The sequence below is a fragment of the Anguilla anguilla genome, chromosome 6 (genome assembly GCF_013347855.1).
Source record: "Anguilla anguilla isolate fAngAng1 chromosome 6, fAngAng1.pri, whole genome shotgun sequence".
Classification (NCBI taxonomy): domain Eukaryota; kingdom Metazoa; phylum Chordata; class Actinopteri; order Anguilliformes; family Anguillidae; genus Anguilla; species Anguilla anguilla.
The window spans coordinates 37457410-37481222 of NC_049206.1; the positions used below are offsets into that span (position 1 = coordinate 37457410).

At 41.8% G+C, this 23813-nt stretch overlaps 1 pseudogene; it reads right to left on the minus strand.

The window, feature by feature from the left end:
• Nucleotides 1-6923: 6923 nt before the first annotated feature.
• LOC118230182 overlaps nt 6924-23813 on the minus strand; it is a 68933-nt pseudogene continuing 52043 nt past the window's right edge.

Below are 23813 nucleotides of genomic sequence, written 5' to 3' on the forward strand. Positions count from 1 at the left end.
AACATCCAAATGAACAAAAAGCATTTTGTTCATCATAAAGCATATAAATGAGCTCCTTATGAAGGTTTAAGATTAAACATTCATATCAGATTTAAAAATAATGCAAAAATATTGTCACAGAATGCGGTACAGTACCTAAATGTGTAATGATTCACTCTTGTATGTATTTCTATTCTCTACTCTCGTATGTTTTCTTGTATGGGGATGGGATGACATGAAAACAATTTTCAACCATCCACCACTAGTGATGGGCAAAGCAGTTCTTTTCAGTGTACTGAATCATTAGAATCAGTTAATTAAAAAGATTTGTTAAAAAGATTTGTTCACCGAAATGTTCAGTGCTTGACCAGAGCTCCGACTGCGTAGTCCCACTCACTGAACTGAAACACAGCCGAACGTTCAATTCATCTCACTAACTAGTGAACTGAGAATGGTCGTTCGTGAAGGATAAGCCAGTGAGCTGAGAATTTAGTTGGATAAAGATTAGGGGTGTGAAAAAATCCAACGTACCGAAAAATCATACTGAAAAACAACTGACGGTTAGTAGCCTACCGAAAAATGAAAATAGGCAACCGCAGTTCATATATTAGCACATTATTTTATTTTAATTGAATTTAGTTTTCCAGTTTAAAAAGTATTGTTACAACCCCTGGCTCTCAGGTTGCAACAAAGAATGGGGGACACATGAAACCATTAAAGTAATAATCTCGAAGATTTTCATTAAAATAAATGTCTGTTAAGTCACTATCTATCGCCGAATTAGGTAACACAATGGTGATTGAGCCTATTATTATATTAATTTATATTATTATTATTATTATAATAATTTATGATTAAAGAACTGGATGTCTGTCGCGACATTCCCGGGAAAAAAAATCACAAGCGGCACATAGTTAGTGACGCGTTTTCCATCACCCATCAGTGGTTGGTCCGCCAGAGAGGATAGGCGGAGCTAACGCAACAGGCTCGCTCTTCAATTCACATGTGTGTGAGTGGCTCATTGTTTTTTCCGATGTCTGCTAGCGTTACAATAACAGGGAAAGGGAGGGGAGGGGAGGGGGAGGGGGGTTATGGAACCCTAATAAGTTTTTGCGTAACATGAGGGGTCATATTTGTTGATGTAGATTTCGTATTACATTTGATGACAATGTAACGTTACTAAATTACATAGCTATTTGCACAGCTAACGCTAGCTACCGGACCATGTCACGTTGCGCACAGTATCCATCTCTCATATCAGGTAACGTTGCGTTAGCTAGCTAGCTAATGTAATTAACACAATCTAATGTCAGTTAACAATTATAAAAAACACCAGCTAGCGCTACCGACCGATACCGACCTCGCAAACCATCTCTCGAATGCAATGCTACCTTGTTGCAACGTTGCAATGTACAGTTCAGATCACTGATTTGCAACGAGACTGGATGCAACTTGCAAAATTCCAAGACGTCTGATTGTAAACGTTCTAAAACTGCACTTGGCGATTTGTCAAGGTGGGTCTTTTGAGACCCCAGGCAACAGCTTCAGACGCTCTGCAACTAACCAGTTCACCACTGCAATTATCTCTGCAACATTCTAAAACATTCTCATTGATCTGAACTGGCCATGTTACCGTTATTTACATTGCCATCAAGTTCATCAATATATTGATCGGAATAAAGCTGGGGTATAGGTGGAGCAGGTCTGATTTCTGTGTAAAGATGTCAAGCCGGAGAAAATAACTAGTATAAATATGGCAGTATGGATTAGCGTTGTTATTATTTTATTAAACTTCCTCATATGTTCCTTCAGTCTTGATGCCCTTTTTTGATGAAATCTCCTTTGTTTTTGTTTTATTCTTCTTGTTCTGATTGCTAATTTAGCACCCAGCTCAGCTTTATTCTCAAACAGTTTAGCTAGCAAAACCAGAAACACCAGGGGTTACATTTTGCAAGGCAGTTATTTCAAAAAATATTACACAACAGTCATTCACAAAAAAGACTGTTTATTGTGCACGAGATACATAATTGCACGAGCCACAGCGAATCCCGCGAATTCTTCTCTGCAGTGTAAAGATGTTCATACTGGGCAAAAGGTATATAAAGAACGTTTGTGGAAATTGATCATCACTAATTATACCCCAGGTCTGCTACAGCATTTTAACCCGGGTCGGCAGTGTAAAGACAGTTTAAGTTAGCCTAATGTTAGACAACGAATGAGTATGTACATAACGTTACTTTTATAACAACCATTTTTTATTCAGTAAATAGTAAGTGTTATAGTTGGCGTGGCCCAGGTGCCAACTGACTGACGTCACACAGGCGACACTGGTGGATCCGGTTGGATCTATGGTGTGGTAGGGTGGGCGTGGTTTGGCGTCGGCTGTAGAGAGAGTGACAGGAGCGGCTCTCGGATCCATCGTCACAACTGTACGGCGGAGGTAATCAGCGCCGATAATTGTTAATTTTTTGATTGCGCTGATTGCCTCTAATTGTTTTCAACAATGAGCCTGGCGTTTAAAAGGTCGAGACCGGGAGCCTTTAAATCAGTTGACGACGGAAAGAAAAGCCATATGTTTAAATTGTCATAAAAGCCGGTCGGCTAAAATAAACGAGCAAACGAGTGCTGAAAGAAACTGTCTGTCTCCCGTGAGTGTGTGTTGGAAGGTAGGAGGGGTGGCACTCATCTTGCCACATATGGGAAGTGAGGTCCAAAAACACACCTGCAATTACCGCTTCTCGCCATTGGTACCGCCATAGAGAACAAAATGGAAATCTTTGAGATTGTAACTTTAAATAATCAAATAATTTATGAACAAAAGTAATGAATTGAACTACATAAAATAAGTTTAGTACATGAGCGTCAGTAGAATCAGTGGTGTAAGTGAGTGTGTGTGTGTAGAATATGTCGTGTGTGTTGCAAGGTGTGAACCAAAGAATAACCAAACTAATGAAGTGTGCAGCGGACTGGGGAGAGCCCGCACTGGGAACTGGCAGCAGCCTTTATGCTGGAGGACACAAACGGGTCCAGGTGTACGCCCTCAGCTCTAACGAGCCGTCTCCCAACCTAGAATGACACAAAGTAGAATAGAAATTAACAGAAACAACCCAAAAGGGGGCAGGTCATCACAGTATAGACAGAGAATTTTCCTGCAGAATATTTAATAGCCAAAGAACCAAGCACTTTCTTTCCCTATTTTTTATAAAATGTTTCGTTTCAGTTTTATTCTAAACAGTTTAGTTTGAAAGAAACTGTATGATATGGCCATTTTATTTTACTAAATTTCCCAAAATGGGTTGTTTTAGCCCTGGATGCTGATTTTTCGTTTTCTCATAAAATAGTACTTCTTCGAGACGTAAAAAAAAAGTCTTATTTCATTGAAATTAAACAGCACACTTAAAAGTGATGTTTGATTATTATCCATTTATTATCCATTATTCCATACCGTACCCACTCTCCTCCCCAGAGACTCCTCGCTCCTTGCATTCGCTACCAGCAAGAGGAACAAAGCCACGCCCTCTGGGGACGAAATTGTACCGTTCCATAAGCTCTATATCGTGATACGAACCGTACCGTCAGTTCAGTGTACCATCACATCCCTAGTATCTTACATTCAGTGAACGAATCACTGAACTGATAGTCTGTGATCGATAGTCAGTCAGTGAACGACCAGTCCATGTTCGCTCGCAACTGACTGAGAGCTCAACTGAACTGACTGAGAAATGAATGGATCGTTTCAGGAAGTGATTCAGTTCAGTTCATTCACCCAAAAGATTTGTTCTTTTGAACAAATCATTCGCGAATGACACACAATCACCACGTTTTGGCAATGTTCCAACTCTTACGTCATCATTGTTGCGTGCATCGCAAAAACTATTAAACTACTAAGGAACGCTTACATTACTGTGTGGAATATCCTCATTATAAAATACCAGTAACCTATTTAAAAACACTCAATTTCAAAAATAACATATATAACTAAAATATTTTGAGCAGTAATATTTACATAGCAATGATGAAATCTTATCAGTGTTCAGTAGATAGAGACAGAGACAGTAAATCAATGATACAGTTCTATCCGCTTCTGTTTTGCTCCAGAAAACGATGTCAGCTAGGTCTATCAGCAAACATATGGCTTAGCTATGCTCAGAAGTCCTCAATAATAATAGTATTTTCCAAGAAATTATGAAAAATCATTGACAAAGTTTTGTCAGGTGCAGTGTCTTTTACTGCTACCAGAGAGTGAATGCGTAAGTGAATGTGATGATGAGAAAACCATTGGTTACGCTGAACCATAAAACGCTATTCTGAAAGCAAAATTAGACATGTTATACATTGTTATAAAGCTTATACTCTCACCCACTGAATAAATTAATTGTCAATCAGGCCAGACAGTACTAAAAAGGGCGACAACACCGTAAACAACACGTGTGGTATTATGCACAGCTATTTTGGAAGGTACCCAGGCGTCACAAATGCGAATTATATTTCACAAACTGATTATCTAAGACAATATATGACCACTCAGTCTCATAAGGGACATCTCCATGTGTAAAACCAATGGTAAGGTTGTATATTTATTCAATATTTAGCCCCAGATATTGACTGTAGAATGACATGGTATAATTTTTGAAAACATTGTCTTGTTTATTTCATTATTTAGTGAGCAACGTTTTCACTGCTGTATTGACATATTTTAGGGCTATTGTTGAGTTTATCTTGTTGGTATGATGGAATACGATTTTTGAGTGGTGAAAGAATATATTTATGAATGCCCAGATAGAAAATATTGTCCATTATGTCATGGGTGGGGGGTGTAGTTGCAGATGAGACTGCAGGGAGGGGGTGCTTGGTAAATGAACGACCAGAGCGACAATGGTGGCACTGCAAAACTTTAGGTTACTATCGTAACCCCGGTTCTCTGAAACATCGAGTGGAGAGATCCACCTATGGGAAATGACATCCGGTCATGACTCCTCAGAAGCATCCAATTGCACCAAGTCTGGCTCTGACAGACAGTAAGGAGTAAGGCGGTGGGTGAAAAGCAGCAAGCTCCAACACCGCACACGTGAAAAGCTGGGAAGCTTTTAGGCTTAAGAAAAATCCTACCCATATTAGGGGAGAACATTGCGCATGAGCGCATGGAGGTCACTGACTCGCTTAGCCGAAGCTAGAGCGAGCAGCAATGCTGTCTTAAGAGACAGCAATTTTAACTCTATCTCATTTATAGGCTCGAATGGCCATTGAGACAGAGCCTCCAGCACCAGTGATAAATCCCAAAAAGGGATGTGCTTTTTAGCAACATGCAGAGAACGGCGAGCCCCCTTCATAAACCTGCGAATGAGGGGGTGTTTCCCCACTGCATAGTCCTTGAAACCAACATGACAAGCAGTGATAGCTGCCAGGTAGATCTTAATGGTTGAAAAGGATTTCCCTTTATCCATAAGGTTCTGTAAAAAGCACAGCACATCAGTAACAGAGCACTGGTAAGGCACTGACTGACGAGAGGCACACCATCCTTCAAATACCTGCCACTTATTTTCATAAAGTGACCTGGTAGAGGGTGTTTTCACGCATTGGATGGTAGCAGCCACACGAGAGGGGACCCCTAATGCAGTAAGGCTATACCTCACACGGGCCAAGCCCAAAGAGCTATTCGCTCTGGGCGGGGGTGGTGTATTTCCCTGTTTGCCTGAGACAGTAGGTCCATGTGTAATGGGAGTGCGAATGGCTGTGCATAACGTAGAGGGATAATCTCTGCTAGCCATGGCAATTCTGGCCACCTGGGTGCCATCTTGGCCATCAGGATCAGTGTAAAGCTCTGTTCTCTCACTCTGGATAGAGTGGGAGAGATGAGAGCGAGAGGAGGAAACGCATAAAGGAGCACATCGGGCCATGGGTGGGCCAGTGCATCCACGCCGAGAGACGCGTTCTCGTCCCGTAGCGAGAAATACTTAGGACAGTGGGCGTTTCCGTGCGAGACAAAGAGATCTACGGCCGCAGCATTTCCACAATCTGGGGATGCAACCGAAATCTTTCATACTAGCATGTAAACTGGCAAGGCACTGGGCTGGCAAGCTAAAAAGAATGCATAGCTAACAATGTTAGCTGGCTTAGCCAGCCAGTTACGTTAGCTAGCTAGCCAACTTTAACTGTACTAGCGTTACTGAGCTGGCATCACGAATAATTATTTTGACTTTACACATCGAAGTCTACAACCTACTGCGCCTACTAGTCGGTTAGGTTACTTACTGCTCGATTTGAAGGGGGGTGATTTGTACGTTAGTGTTCTATTAAATGAAATGATATTTGGTGCTGTATCTCTTTTTTTTCGGGTGTCAAAATTTGTATTTTTTTTTTGTGTCAAAAGGCTACATGAAAAACATCCGGGGCTTCAGCCCCGGAAGCCCACCCCAAGCGACGCCACTGATCCAAGATCAAACGTAAGGAGCCGTCCTTCTTTGGAACCAGGAAGTAGTGAGAATAAAAGCCGTGTTAGGCTTGATCTCGCGGAACCACACGGATCGGCCCTTTGTGTAAGAGAGAAGAGATTTCCTTCTATAAAACATGGCCCTTACTCTCTGTGGTTTGAGAGTAAATGACTCCGTTGAAACATGGTGGTTTCACTCTGAATTGTAGTCTGTAGCCTTTGGCTATTGTGCTCAGGACCCATTCTGGGGCTGATGCAGCCTGCCAAGCTACAATGTGGCTTGTGAGTGCCCATGCTGGTGTGGGGGACCGCGGGGAAATTTGGCCCGGGTGAGGCCAAATCGAATAATGGTGTCGGCGCTTCTACCAAGTGGAAAAACCAGGCGGAGGCCTCGTGTTTTAAAGAGAATCTTTTCACACGGTTTTTATTTTTTGGCCTTTCAGGGCAGAAGCCTTTATTAGAAATGGCCTGGTGTTGTTCTGCACACTGAATGTGGGTAACACTACCTGTGTGGCTAGAACAGAGTCTCCCTCTCAGGGCATTGAGAGGGGGGACTGAGGCTGGGGGACACGGGAACTGGTGCCCTGACCACAGCGAACGTAGGGGTGGGAACCCCTGGGGGGAGAGGGGCCGTCCCCTTGAACTTGAACTTGAAGTCTCTTCTTCATGGAGAGGGGAGACAAACGTGTCCACGGGGCTGGTCGCCCTAGAACGTGGACTTAACCCCCCCAGCAGGGAAGCCGGTCAGACAGGCCGTCAGCGGGGGTAGGTGATGGTTTCTTTGCTGCGGCCGCAGCGAAGGTCATGTTACCCCAAGGCCTGGGAAGTGGGTTACCCTGCTGGCCTAGGGTTTTTCCGTGGGGCTTGGTTCTGCCCTGGCCTGGTTGGGCATGGCGGTTCACAGCTGGAGGCTGTGGGGGGCGTGTGGGAGGCAGCAGCTGAGGCGTAGCTCTGCAGGGGAGGCAATGTTCCTCTTTCTTTTCATCATCGCACCGCTGCTGCATGAGAGTCAGCACAGGGCAGAAAAGAGGCTGGCCTGGCTCAACTGGGGCACCTGCGATGCGCCTCTTCTCACTGTCGGGCAGACCAGAGAGATTAAGCCACAAGGCCAACTCACCAGGTACAGCCAGGCCATGGAGCGACCACAGGCCTGGACACACTAGCGAGCATTGCGCAGGAAGGGGGAAGGGCTCCCCTTCTCCCCTTCTCAAGCTATTTCCCCATCTCCTCAATCAGCTCGGCTTGAGAGTAGAGAACCGAGAGTAGAGAGGAGACATTGAGGGCTCGAATAGTGAGAGTTGAGGACCTGTAGGAAGCCTGGTGAATCGAGGCTGTGAAACGGTCCATCTTATTTGGTGGGGTTAGGCGTTAGCCATCCCCATAGCTGGTGCTAACTCGGCGGAAGGAATGGCGTCTTCCTCGCCTGAGTCATTACACACAACTGGTGTGTCGTTGTGCTCCGACTCAGGTGCCTCTTCCTCTGGTATAGGGGTACCGGAGAGGGAGAGGGGAAAGCCCAACATGTCTGGGTCGGTCTGGTCAGCCCAGCTCAGGGTCGGAGGGCCTTGCGGGGGCCGAGGGGCTGTAGTGCTATCGTCCTCTTTATCAGAGTCCTCCTGACTGAGGTCGTTGCCGTGGGTAGCAGCAACTCTCAGTCTCCGCTGCCGCAAAGCCAGGCAGTGGCTGCAACCCTCCGGAGTGTCAAGGGTCTCCTGGGCATGTTGAAAACCTAAGCACATGACACAGAGAGGATGGGTATCTTTGGCGGCTTTGAGAGCACCGCAACCGGCCGGGCAGGCTTGCGAGCGTAGCTCTTCGGTGAATTGAAAAGAGACTGGCTTAGAAAGAGCCATGTAGCGGGGAGCTAGCAGGCTGGCTAAGCGAATAAAGGCAGTGTGGGTGGCTGGCTTTAAGCACTAACAGGTTAGTGTGGTTAGCTAGCAGTCCTGTTCGGCGTTAGCAGGGAGGTGTATCAAAGGCGTAGGCTGCCCGATGCAGAAGGGTGCTAGCGAGTGAGGGCAGCAAGCTAGCGAGCTTTATAGCACTGACCGAACTCTCGAACCTTTCACGTCCGGCGGAGGCCGATCCAAGGATATGTCCTCCTGCGGACAGTTGAGTTATAAGGTTCTTGTGAGATGCAAGATCGAGGCTGTGAGCTCAGTTTGGATGATCGCGAGAAGCGAATGACAACTGATGAGTAGTAGCGATGCAGCGTCCTATATGCTCTATGACTTAGTGCAATTGGATGCTTCTGAGGAGTCATGACCAGATGTCATTCCCCATAGGTGGATCTCGAAATGAGATGATGAAAGAGAACTCTGTATTCGGCATAGTTGTCATGTATCGTCTGCTAATGAAACTAAAACAAAGCGTTTCTGTTTTTAACTCATACTTTGGTTGCAGGAGCACTGAATGTCTGAGTTCGGCAATCTCGGCACGCCGGCGTGCCGACCACTAGGGGCTTTGCGCTAAGATGTCAGGCTCAGATGCCAAATTTTATTGCCTTGACTGCAGATCTTCCAGACTCATTTAAGCCTAAATGCCTCAGATTACATTTTTTTTGTAAAATTTTCTGATTATAACCACCGAGATCTGAGATCTACACAGTTTACTTCTGATGCATCACCAATGAATATTACTTCTGAGTCCTCACAGACATCACATATCAATTTAAAAATATTTGACAGATGGAGGGGATTTCTTGGAATCAGACTTCTCTGTGAAGTGCTTTGCACCACACCACCTGCAATGACTTCAAACAATTCTCCCAGAGATAGAGCTATAATTTAAGGGGGGGGGGCGATCAGTCAATTACTTTTTTCAATTATAATGGCCTGTGGACAGCTAGAAGTACAGCATCAGTGTACAGACAGAGCTCCTTGTAAGAGCGCATTTCTTCTGGGACCAAAAGAAAAGCCTCTGTACCTGGAGTCCAGGTGCCAATTACGTTAACTTTTCATTTTCAGAGGCTGTCTGAAGACATGAAAAAACAGATATAAGAAATCTGATAGAAGGGAGAAGAGAGGCAACCATTCCAAAGAAAAGAAAGAGAAAAAAATCAATAGAGCAGCAGAGCGCATCAGCCTCAGACATTCATTTCTGTGTCAGATGGAGACAGGTGTCTGCTCAGCTGAGACCTCCAGTACGGCAGCCCTCACTCACAGTCCCACCCTCGTAATGCCATCGTTCACTTGATGTCTTAGTCCCCAAGATTCACACAACACTTTCACTGCATCATGGTCCCACAGTATATACACACTCATAGTCCCAGTCCAATAAACCGTTAATCTCCTTAAATTTCCACAATCATTTTACAAGTGTATGTTTAGTGCTCAGATTAAATAGAGTATTTTTTGATAGAGTAGATTTGATCAGAAAAAAATATCACACTTCACTGACATTTAACACTGTTATTATACTATGAAGTCAAAACAGACCTTGGGAAAGCCTTAAAAGTGAGGATGAATTCTGGAAAAAATTCTGCTGCCTATGCCTCTTCATTCTGATTTGCCAGCCTGTGCCCATATTAATTAATTTTAAAATTGAATCCTTTTAAGATACTGTTCAGGGATCATTCTGGGGGAAGTAATCAAGGCAATCTGGGGCCACGCCTGCTGGTTAAGTGGGCGCATGCACCTTGACTGCATTAACAGATCAGCCCAAGGTTTTATAAGTGTGCCATAAGGATGAATGGTTCATTATTATTATTTATATCTCAAAACAAGAAAATAAATTTGCCTGAGAATCTGTGTCTTCCTGTGTCCTGCTGTCCTGCAAAGACCTGTGGAATTTTTAATTTGTTCATTTATTATAATGATGACATTGTGGCAGGTGGCATGCCAGCAAAAGTATGTTATTTATTATATTCTTATATGACATTAAAAGTGGCCCAACTGTTATAAGTTAATAAGAGTCTAAAACAAGGTAAAAGTAATTCTGCACATTAGGCCCATTACTAGTACATTTAAATTTTTTACGATACATAAACAGCAGCAAAATTGCCTCACGTTGTAAAGTAATTTATCTGTCATACTCAAGATGACAAATTGTCTAATGTTACGAGTCGACTGACTAATACCATGCCGTTTTTATTCCACTGAGATAGAATGAATGAATGAATGAATGCATGAATCATTGCATTTATAGAGCACTTTTCCAAATGCTCAAAGTGCTTTACAGTGATGAGTGGGAACTCACCTCACCCACCACACCAATGTGTAGCACCTACCTGGGTGATGCACGGCAGCCATTTTGCACCAGAATGCTCACCACACATTAGCTAAGGTGGAGAGGGAGAGAGAACATTTTTTAGCCAGTTAAATCAGGGGATGATTAGGTGGCAAGTTGGAGAGAGCCAGATTGGGAATTTAGCCAGGACACCGGGGAACCGCCTACTCTTTGCATCAAGTGTCATGGGATCTTTAATGACTACAGTGAGTCATGACCTCAGTTTAACGTCTCATCCGAAAGATAGAATAAGTAAAACAGCCAATTCAAATTTGTGTCTGTCTATTTGAATAAATATGCATCCCATGACATCTTTCCCAGCTGAGTATGTTACTTAAACTACTAAACTACAGTACCAGTCAAAAGTTTGGACACCTGACTGAATGTATGTTTCTCATGACCTTAAAGACATTTTGATCTAAAGGCTTATGACAAGGTACTGTGGGTGTTAAATAGCCGTATTTGGTAGAAGGCCATCATTTCTGGTTGTAGTAGTCCGTAATATGGCAAGAACAGTTCAACTTAGCAAAGAGAAACGACAGTCCATCATTACTTTAAGAAATTAAGGACAGTCAATTCGCCACAGGAAAGGCAGACCTCTGCTGCACAGGATAAGTTTATTAGAGCCACTAGTCTCAGAAATCGGCAATTAACAGCACCTCAGATTAGAGGCCAAATAAATGCTTCACTGAGTTCAAGCAGCAGACACATCTCATCATCATCTGTTCAGAGGAGACCAAGTGAATCAGGCCTTCATGGTAGAATTGTTGCCAAGAAACCACTACTGAGGGAGACAAATAAGAAGAGACTTTCTTGGGCCAAGGAACACAGGCAGTGGACATCAGACCAGTGGAAATCTGTTCCTTTGATCTGATGAGTCCAAATTTGAAATTTCTGGTTCCAACCATTGTGTCTTAGTGAGACGCAGAGAAGGTGAACGGATGTATGGATGTGTGGTTCTCATCGTGAAGCATGGGGGAGGAGGTATGATGGTGTGGGGGTGCTTTGCTGGTGACACTGTTGGTGATTTATTTAGAATTGGAGGTACACTTAACCAGCATGACTACCACAGCATTCTGCAGCGACCTAAACCTAATAGAGATGGTTTGAGATGAGTTGGACCGGAGAGTGAAGGAAAAGCAACCAACAAGTACTCAGCATATATGGGAACTCCTTCAAGACTTTTGGAAAAGCATCACTGGTGGCTACCTCATGAAGTTGGTTGAGAGAATGCCAAGAGTGTGCCAAGCTGATATCAAGCAAAGGGTGGCTACTTTGAAGAATGTAAAATATAAGACTGTTTTGATTTGTTTTACCTTTTTTGGTAACTGCATAATTCCATTTGTGTTATTTCATAGTTTTGATGACTTAACTATTATTCTAATATGTGGAAAATTAGTAAAAAATAAAGAAAACCCCTTCTGTGAGTAGGTGTGTCCAAACTTTTGACTGGTACTGTACCTAAATCGCAGTTATCATAAACCACTCTCTGGCAATCTAGCTAATTTGTGTGTCTCAACCAAAGTTCACGACTAGTGTAAGTTAACCCTTCTTCCTGGTTTGGCAAATAATTGAGCTATAGTAATTGATGCACAGACAGCTGTCACAATTAAAGTAGATGTTCCCCAGCTCCATCCAAGCAACAATCTTTTCAAACCATAAAACAGAGTGAATTACGGAATAATAAGAAAAAATATATTGGGCCTCATTCACAAAGCATGTGTAGGATCACATCTGATCGTATACTGTGTGTAAGTTTCCAGGGACATTTTGTCATTCATCATTATTTTTTCTTATTTGTATTTGCTTATGGATGTTTCCTTATGTAAATCACATGAACAGGATTGTGCATAAAATTTATAAACAGCCAGCACCCATCATTTCATACATGTGGGATGCGCACAAAAACAAAGTCTGCATGTGTCATGAATCTCATGTTGTTTTTCGTAGGAACAATTTTTAACCCTTTGATGCACAAGCTATGCAAACCCCTTCTAATGCACAACATGGGTCAAAAATGACCAATATTCATTTCCTATGTTATGTCATGCATGGTTGAGTGTTTCTTTGCTATATCTTTTGAAATCAATTTATTTAATCATTTAATATTCCAAGTATTCATTAAATATCTTGTTTTTGATTACCACAAACCATTATTTTCATTTTTCCTTTCTTACTTTAAGAACAAAAATAGTTTTTGTATTACTACATGGGGATGGCAGGTATGCCATCCCGCCAAGTTACGCCTTGGCGGGGGCATGCCCCATATCTATACAGCACAGAGAGTTTGGCACTTTTCAGGGTTCCCCACAGAAATAACCACAACAGCCACGGACACTCAGCCCTTAAAAACGTTACATTCTGTACATTCTGACCACATTTCAACAGACAGATTTCATAAACAACTTCACATGCCCACACAATAAAGCCCCAAACTAAGGGGATTTTGCGTTTTCTTCTTCTTCTTCTTCTTCTTCTTCTTCTTCTTCCTCTTCTTCTCTTTCTTATTTTTCCTGCCGCCTATCCCACTAACAACATGTCTCCCCATTGGACATTTTACCGACACCAGCCAAATCTTCACCTACACGACCCAATCAAAAACTCGCATACACACGCAAAATACCCATACCTTTTTACTCTGAAACATTTCCAGTTTAAACAGCTAGTCTGCCTGTGGCCTAGTGGGCAAGGTTACTGTCTTGGGAACATGGGGTCGTAGGTTCAAGCCCAGCTAGGAACACGTTTCTTTAACCTGCTTTTATCCTCACTAATAATTGAAAACTACTTCTCAATTATTGCTTTTGCACCATATCTACCCGCCATTCACCGAACGTATACACTGCATTATGACGTACCGTCTGCATGTTCAGTTATTAACCGGCTACAATATTGCAAAGCCATATGGATTCAACGGGAGCTCTTCTGTGCTTACTGACCTGTGTTCTTCTTTAAAACCACGGACAGGTTTGCTAATGATATTTCACGCATTGCATAGCTATGTCATGGTACTTCACTAACAAAGTCACAGACTGGTAAACCTCCGGTTGAATCCCGCCTCGCCCTCAGGCAGATAATTTCCTCTTTTACACTAACGTTTTCTTACGCTTATATTTGCTTTACCAAAACTCACTCACGGCCACCCATATGCATTTCATGACGGCAAATGTATTCCTTTTATTAAAAAGTTACACCAGTTCACCACTGTGCCATTTCTACTAACTATATTTCTTCACTTGGCTACCGTACAAAACATTCTTATCAGCAAACGCCACGTTTCTATATTCATGTTACCTCGCCCTGTTCTCTATCTAGCCACATACAAACAATTACTACGTATGTACGTTCTGCAACTCCCCATTAAACCATTACATTTAAAATCATGACTCACTCATAATTATAACTACTACTACTGAACATGAGAAAAGCACATCAGTGCAATAGATTTCACACGTTACTTAACCCTCCACTTCAACGACTAATGTTTTATACACTGTTATATATACCGTTCGATAAGGAAACTAAGCTCGCTCACGGTCACTTAATTTACTTCGCACTATAGTCTGTGATCATGTCAACCTTCACCTACATTCCCATTCTGCTAAAAACATATTGTTTCAACTATGCAATTTCATCATTTCTCCTAATTTCTCTCACACTGTTGTTATTTTCTCATATGCAAAGCCTGCTGGGACATATGCGTCTGCTCCTATTCTCCACTATCACTTTTCCAAATGCTCAAAGTGCTTTACAGTGATGAGTGGGAACTCACCTCACCCACCACACCAATGTGTAGCACCTACCTGGGTGATGCACGGCAGCCATTTTGCACCAGAATGCTCACCACACATTAGCTAAGGTGGAGAGGGAGAGAACATTTTTTAGCCAGTTAAATCAGGGGATGATTAGGTGGCAAGTTGGAGAGAGCCAGATTGGGAATTTAGCCAGGACACCGGGGAACCGCCTACTCTTTGCATCAAGTGTCATGGGATCTTTAATGACTACAGTGAGTCATGACCTCAGTTTAACGTCTCATCCGAAAGATAGAATAAGTAAAACAGCCAATTCAAATTTGTGTCTGTCTATTTGAATAAATATGCATCCCATGACATCTTTCCCAGCTGAGTATGTTACTTAAACTACTAAACTACAGTACCAGTCAAAAGTTTGGACACCTGACTGAATGTATGTTTCTCATGACCTTAAAGACATTTTGATCTAAAGGCTTATGACAAGGTACTGTGGGTGTTAAATAGCCGTATTTGGTAGAAGGCCATCATTTCTGGTTGTAGTAGTCCGTAATATGGCAAGAACAGTTCAACTTAGCAAAGAGAAACGACAGTCCATCATTACTTTAAGAAATTAAGGACAGTCAATTCGCCACAGGAAAGGCAGACCTCTGCTGCACAGGATAAGTTTATTAGAGCCACTAGTCTCAGAAATCGGCAATTAACAGCACCTCAGATTAGAGGCCAAATAAATGCTTCACTGAGTTCAAGCAGCAGACACATCTCATCATCATCTGTTCAGAGGAGACCAAGTGAATCAGGCCTTCATGGTAGAATTGTTGCCAAGAAACCACTACTGAGGGAGACAAATAAGAAGAGACTTTCTTGGGCCAAGGAACACAGGCAGTGGACATCAGACCAGTGGAAATCTGTCCTTTGATCTGATGAGTCCAAATTTGAAATTTCTGGTTCCAACCATTGTGTCTTAGTGAGACGCAGAGAAGGTGAACGGATGTATGGATGTGTGGTTCTCATCGTGAAGCATGGGGGAGGAGGTATGATGGTGTGGGGGTGCTTTGCTGGTGACACTGTTGGTGATTTATTTAGAATTGGAGGTACACTTAACCAGCATGACTACCACAGCATTCTGCAGCGACCTAAACCTAATAGAGATGGTTTGAGATGAGTTGGACCGGAGAGTGAAGGAAAAGCAACCAACAAGTACTCAGCATATATGGGAACTCCTTCAAGACTTTTGGAAAAGCATCACTGGTGGCTACCTCATGAAGTTGGTTGAGAGAATGCCAAGAGTGTGCCAAGCTGATATCAAGCAAAGGGTGGCTACTTTGAAGAATGTAAAATATAAGACTGTTTTGATTTGTTTTACCTTTTTTTGGTAACTGCATAATTCCATTTGTGTTATTTCATAGTTTTGATGACTTAACTATTATTCTAATATGTGGAAATTAGTAAAAAATAAAGAAAACCCCTTCTGTGAGTAGGTGTGTCCAAACTTTTGACTGGTACTGTACCTAAATCGCAGTTATCATAAACCACTCTCTGGCAATCTAGCTAATTTGTGTGTCTCAACCAAAGTTCACGACTAGTGTAAGTTAACCCTTCTTCCTGGTTTGGCAAATAATTGAGCTATAGTAATTGATGCACAGACAGCTGTCACAATTAAAGTAGATGTTCCCCAGCTCCATCCAAGCAACAATCTTTTCAAACCATAAAACAGAGTGAATTACGGAATAATAAGAAAAAATATATTGGGCCTCATTCACAAAGCATGTGTAGGATCACATCTGATCGTATACTGTGTGTAAGTTTCCAGGGACATTTTGTCATTCATCATTATTTTTTCTTATTTGTATTTGCTTATGGATGTTTCCTTATGTAAATCACATGAACAGGATTGTGCATAAAATTTATAAACAGCCAGCACCCATCATTTCATACATGTGGGATGCGCACAAAAACAAAGTCTGCATGTGTCATGAATCTCATGTTGTTTTTCGTAGGAACAATTTTTAACCCTTTGATGCACAAGCTATGCAAACCCCTTCTAATGCACAACATGGGTCAAAAATGACCAATATTCATTTCCTATGTTATGTCATGCATGGTTGAGTGTTTCTTTGCTATATCTTTTGAAATCAATTTATTTAATCATTTAATATTCCAAGTATTCATTAAATATCTTGTTTTTGATTACCACAAACCATTATTTTCATTTTTCCTTTCTTACTTTAAGAACAAAAATAGTTTTTGTATTACTACATGGGGATGGCAGGTATGCCATCCCGCCAAGTTACGCCTTGGCGGGGGCATGCCCCATATCTATACAGCACAGAGAGTTTGGCACTTTTCAGGGTTCCCCACAGAAATAACCACAACAGCCACGGACCCTCAGCCCTTAAAAACGTTACATTCTGTACATTCTGACCACATTTCAACAGACAGATTTCATAAACAACTTCACATGCCCACACAATAAAGCCCCAAACTAAGGGGATTTTGCGTTTTCTTCTTCTTCTTCTTCTTCTTCTTCTTCTTCTTCCTCTTCTTCTCTTTCTTATTTTTCCTGCCGCCTATCCCACTAACAACATGTCTCCCCATTGGACATTTTACCGACACCAGCCAAATCTTCACCTACACGACCCAATCAAAAACTCGCATACACACGCAAAATACCCATACCTTTTTACTCTGAAACATTTCCAGTTTAAACAGCTAGTCTGCCTGTGGCCTAGTGGGCAAGGTTACTGTCTTGGGAACATGGGGTCGTAGGTTCAAGCCCAGCTAGGAACACGTTTCTTTAACCTGCTTTTATCCTCACTAATAATTGAAAACTACTTCTCAATTATTGCTTTTGCACCATATCTACCCGCCATTCACCGAACATATACACTGCATTATGACGTACCGTCTGCATGTTCAGTTATTAACCGGCTACAATATTGCAAAGCCATATGGATTCAACGGGAGCTCTTCTGTGCTTACTGGCCTGTGTTCTTCTTTAAAACCACGAACAGGTTTGCTAATGATATTTCACGCATTGCATAGCTATGTCATGGTACTTCACTAACAAAGTCACAGACTGGTAAACCTCCGGTTGAATCCCGCCTTGCCCTCAGGCAGATAATTTCCTCTTTTACACTAACGTTTTCTTACGCTTATATTTGCTTTACCAAAACTCACTCACGGCCACCCATATGCATTTCATGACGGCAAATGTATTCCTTTTATTAAAAAGTTACACCAGTTCACCACTGTGCCATTTCTACTAACTATATTTCTTCACTTGGCTACCGTACAAAACATTCTTATCAGCAAACGCCACGTTTCTATATTCATGTTACCTCGCCCTGTTCTCTATCTAGCCACATACAAACAATTACTACGTATGTACGTTCTGCAACTCCCCATTAAACCATTACATTTAAAATCATGACTCACTCATAATTATAACTACTACTACTGAACATGAGAAAAGCACATCAGTGCAATAGATTTCACACGTTACTTAACCCTCCACTTCAACGACTAATGTTTTATACAGACTGTTATATATACCGTTCGATAAGGAAACTAAGCTCGCTCACGGTCACTTAATTTACTTCGCACTATAGTCTGTGATCATGTCAACCTTCACCTACATTCCCATTCTGCTAAAAACATATTGTTTCAACTATGCAATTTCATCATTTCTCCTAATTTCTCTCACACTGTTGTTATTTTCTCATATGCAAAGCCTGCTGGGACATATGCGTCTGCTCCTATTCTCCACTATCAAGTTCTCCGGTTCTAGCTTAGCAAAACAGCGAAGAGGATTCCTACCTGCAGATAAGCCTATCAAAATGCCTTATAAACCTTACAAACACTAAAAGTGCATCTCCAAGAAATAACAGACAACGGAGCAGGACAGAAGGGTACACAAGTTGCGACCTAGGGAGCTCTAATTCTACGGGCTTACTGATTCTTTTGTCAATCAAGGCTCGTTGGATGCCCGTCAAATCCGTGAGTACATACACTGGCCATATTTCACCTGCGTTTCTGATGCGTTTACACTTATGCCACCGCACGCTTTGTCACAGCCACTGTTTTACATATATAGCAAACCGAAACTGCTAAACGGTACACGCTCATCAGACTGTACAAATTCACACAAGGATAGCCATAATCCACAACCGTTTCTTACAGGGTCACTTCGCATTTCTCACTCTCATAATAAAACGCTTTGCAAAAAGAAATGATATCTCATAAAAAACACGTTTTCAACGTACAAACATGCCAAGTTACTCACACATACAAGACATACACCTTCTATAACTCATTCATTCAGACTGCCAAAATCCAGGCCTGCCATTAAAAGTATTGATATCAAAATGACGCCAAGTTACAGTACTACAAACAATATAGGCTATCTTGCCTCACCTAAATTCAATAAGATGTATTCCAAAGCAATGCTGCCCAATATTTCCTCAATTCTTTCAAGTCACTTGGCCCTGTGTTTTGTAATCTTACCATTTTACAATGTCATGCAAACTTTGTGTCAGATCAAAGTGTGAATGTAATGTAATGTATACTACAATAATAATTTTGTTAAAATAATTATTTTAGCAGCGATTTGGACCAAACAATAATACATGTATATTTGTGACTTTGTCATACATAACGTACACATATCACTGATAACTGGTAACACTGATATTGAACTGTAGTGTATCTGTAGTGTAACTGTACGGAACTGGGATTAATGTGACCAAATAAAAGAAAATAAAACTGATTAAATAAAATCACATGGGTACAGTGCAAATTGCCATCTCAGTGCTTACATGCCTCACAAATGTCATAAATGACAACTACATGTTTGTGCTCATTGCACACAGGCCTGGTGCACTGGGAACACCAGCTGCTGACTTTTCTGTCTTTGGCAGCTGGGCAGATCTTCCTCTTCACTTGGCCCTCCTGTCTGATGTCCTCCTGTGGCTGGGTGGTGGCTGCATTTTGTTTTTTTATCCCACATCTTCCCATTGCCTCTGTAATATGCTTTTGGAGGTGGGGCGTGCCCTCCATTCGCCTCTTCATATGTGGCATGACAAGCTCTTTACCCAGCTCCTTGATGAATGGCTGTCGTGCATTGGTCACACCACCCATGTAATCAGGGTGTTGTGCAGTGAAGTTGGTGTAGGCATTGAGGGTGGCAACATCCAGCACATTGTGCCAGAGCACCATGGGCCACCTCCGTGTTCTCCGCTTACATGAGTAGGTGCGAACCAGAGACTGTAAAAAAATATGGACAAAGCTACTGTGACGTCACCCATTGCCTCTCCGTGGCTCTGTAAAACACGTTTTGAAGCTCAATGGCGGGCGCGGCCATGTTCTCGATTTGGAGCCAAAACCATAGAGTTAAGCGGTCTTGTGATTTTTAAAATGTGATTGACAGTCCGGTGCGGAAAAGCCCATCAACCTGAACGAACGATTGCAGAACGACTTGAGACTAGCTGACTGTCTGCCGTTATGTTTTAAAATATATGATCAAATGTTTACGGAGTTTAATTTCCATCCGTGACTGTACTGTGTCATGTAATAACGTTATATGTATGACATTAATCATACAATTATGTTCAGTTATCTTCAATTTATGTTTCTCGGCAAAACGAATATGCTTAGCTAGCATATCAGTTTGCCAGTAAGCTAGGTAAGCTATCCGTGGTTAGCTCACGCATTAGCAATATGAACTACAGGGGAAGAACATCGACTGCACTGATGGTCAATCAATCAGAGATGTGTAGACTACTGGTGATTTGACTAGGCTAATTTTCATATAACTGTCTGGTAGACCTGCTGTTAACCAAGCAAGTTATCGTCGTAGGTTTTCGCCACAGTCAAGTTAATGAGCCATTAACTGCTACTACTCCATCGCCGTTTGTGGTGTTTACTTGCTGGGTGACGCTAGCTGACCGATCGTTCGCAAGTCACTTTTTACCGAATAAAAATTAACACTGTCAGCGGTGATTAACACATCTACCAAGTATTTTAATAACTGATTTACAGGCGTGTAAATATGACAACGCACTTTGAAGAGCAAGTTTTCCACCTGTTGCATAAAGACAAAAATAATGTACATTGAATTTCTAATTATTATTATTTTCTTGCTAGCTTCTAGCTTTGTCACATTCGTGCAGCATAGCCCAGGTAGACATTTACGGAATGTACACGACTGACAAGCCGTCAAACACGTTTGACAGATGGAATATTTGCCGGTTAGGGTTAGCTAGCTAGTCAAATGGCTTGGTAGCCGAAGTTGCGAACTGTTTTAGCATAGGCTACTGGACTACCACATATAGTAAATAAGCGTTAGCTGATTACGCTTTCTGCCAACTAATTATTTGGTTAAGTGGGCTAAAGGAAATAGTAAAAATGACTCGGCTACCGAGGAGGATTATTTTATGGTCGTCTAGTGCAGCTGTAAATAGCACACGCTATAATGAAACCACTACAAAATGGGATGCCTGCATTTTCTGACTTCGCACAGGTGGACCGTGGTCGGAGCCGCAATGTCAAGGCCAAGAGACGCCACCTCCCACCCCAGTGACCACAGATGGTAGCCCCTACTGTAGCTCAGTCCTCCGCAATAATCCGAAAGTGACGCAAGTTGTACCTCATTGGTCCAGAACAAATATTGGCACTGTGCCCAAATGACGCAATAAATCATGAAATCGACCCATGGACAGTCATAAGACGAATACAATACACCTATTATGACTATTTGTTCTTGTGAGAAAAAATTATTGACTTTGTATTTTGATCGCATTTGTACCGTAGACTTACATGGAAACCGGTTATGAAAACACCTATACTGGAGCCATCCGTAGTGGCGCTAGTGAGCAACCAGAAACTACAACACCAGGAGATGAGCTTCAAAAACGAAGTCTGGTTTTGGCCGCTTGGTGCGAACCATCTGATCCATTGTGTCCACTCCTCCTTTTGTTTTGTTATAGTACTAGATCACTTCTGGTTTCTTCTTCACACTGTTGTCATCCACTGCTTTGTCATCATGCATGGTGCTCAGGAGGACAACAGCCTTTCCCTTCTTTGACACATGGTTCACCATGGTCATGTTGCCATTGAATCCAAATTCTGAGCTATGCATCTCCCTCGATTTGGATGGCTTCATGACAGGCGGTATGTCTGGCTTGTTCTGGCGAATAGTCCCCACAATGGTCAGGTTCTTCTCAAGGAGCTTCTCAGCCAGAGAGACACTGGTGAAGTTGTCCATTCTGATGTTGCGACCTATGATTAAAAAACAAAAGACAAAAAAAAAACGAATGGTCAATTTACTCAACTCTCTAAATTCTAACACTAAAATAAACTGAATGCATTATCTATTGCATTGCATTGCATTTTATTCCATTCTACTATTTTGCTTATAAATAAATCAATTTCTCACAATGGTAATTAAAAATAAAATACACACTATGAAAGATTGGAAAAATGATCTAGGTATTGCGCTAGAACTTCAAGAGTATATTCACTTCTGTATTCTAGATTCACCTGTCTGTCTGATTCCGCTGCACAATTGTTGGACGATATTCTCTCCAAGGTTCCTCTGAACCTCCTCTCCTGGCTGTCTCCCTGTGTAGACGATTCCGTCTATCGCATAAGGGACCCTCATCGCACATCCAGAAGATTTTTATTCTGTATTTTGCAGGCTTGCTGGGCATGTATTGCAAGAACTTGCACCTGCCCCGGAATGGCACAAGCTGCTCATCTATGGTGACCCAGTCACAGGGGATGAACCGTCTTCTGCAATTGGCCAGGAAACAGTCCCACACATACCTGAATGTTGCCATGTGGTCTGTTTCCAGTCACAAAGCCCCGGTCCCCGGTCATCAAACTGTATGAAGACTTACATGTATCAGATGTGCAAAAGCAACCGTGTTGAGTTGTGAAATGTGTGGCAGGTGAATAGTTGTCTGCAGTACATATGTTCCTAATTGCAAACATTTACAAATATCAAAAGTTCCTATCAAATTCCATAGTGAATACATATGGGTCATTTTTGACCCGTGTGTGTAAACTTGATGTATAAATACAAAAACTATGTTTATTCATGAAGTAAGAAAGAAAAATAAAAATAATGATTTGTGGTCATCAAAAACAAGATATTTAATGAATACTTGGAATATTAAATTATAAATTACATTTATTTCAAAGATATAGCAAAGAAACACTCAGCCATGCATGAAATAACATAGGAAATTAATACGGGTCATTTTTGACCCATGTTGTGCATTTGAAGGGTAGTGATACAAAAATGATTTTTATTCAAAAAGTAAGAAAGGAAAAATTAAAATAAGGATTTGTGATGATCAAAAACAAGTTAACCCTCTGGGGTCGAGAGCTCCGCCGGCGGAGCTCGACAAGATGAAATTAACTTTCGTTTCTATTTGGATGATTAACTTCACGTGCTGTTATCATACAGACGCAACAAAAACGTTGACAGAAACCTTAGAATCGCTACTTTCCAATGCGCCCATTGGCAAATAATATGAATTGTTTTAAATGTTCTAAATTTGAATAATTAGATCATGTATGCTTCGTTAAACTTTACTCATTACTATGTGAATTTCGCTCAGCAGGAAGTCCGCCCAAATCGCATACACATGTTAACAACATTATAATTACTCTCCATAGAAGGAGACTAAAGGAGGGGCGATGCGAGATCCATGTGAGAAATGCCAAGTCTGCGAAAGCGGGATATGTCAAAGTGTCACCTAATTCACTTCTTTTGAGGTGAACATTTCGTTTAATTTTGGAAAATGGTCCGTCCGGAAGCCGACACTGATGAAGAGCGGTGTCATTTCGAACAGCGAACTGATCCAGCTGAGGATCAACTTCATGCGTAAGTATATTTCTTATGATCATATTGGTAAATATGTATACTGTATTGCAACGTATCTGTGTGTTTGTAGGAATATCCAGCAATATGCGCGTTTGTAAATTCCCACACTACGAACGATTCAAACTATTGCATCTCAAAATTATAGGCTAGGCTCTCTGCGTCTGGTTGTGTTAGAAGTATCAGGTAGACTGTATGTTTTTTGATCATATTGGTAATAAATAGCCCGTGGCGTGGCTAAGATTCTAAAACTGATGTCCTCGCACAATCGATATTAGCATACTGTAAGTAAATTCGGGAAATAGCAATATAATAACCACTTAGCTAAACAGACCTAGCCTACTTCAGATTGAGGCATTGTTATTGATGAGTTGCGTGTAGTTGAGCTGGAATAGCAATGTTTATTCAGTTTAGCTAATGTTGTTTTGTTGATAGCTTGCATTATTTGTAAATGTGTGCTGTATTGCATTCTCTGTGTGTTCGTAGGAATATTCACTAATATGCGCGCTTGTAAATTCCCACACTACGAACGATTCTAACCATT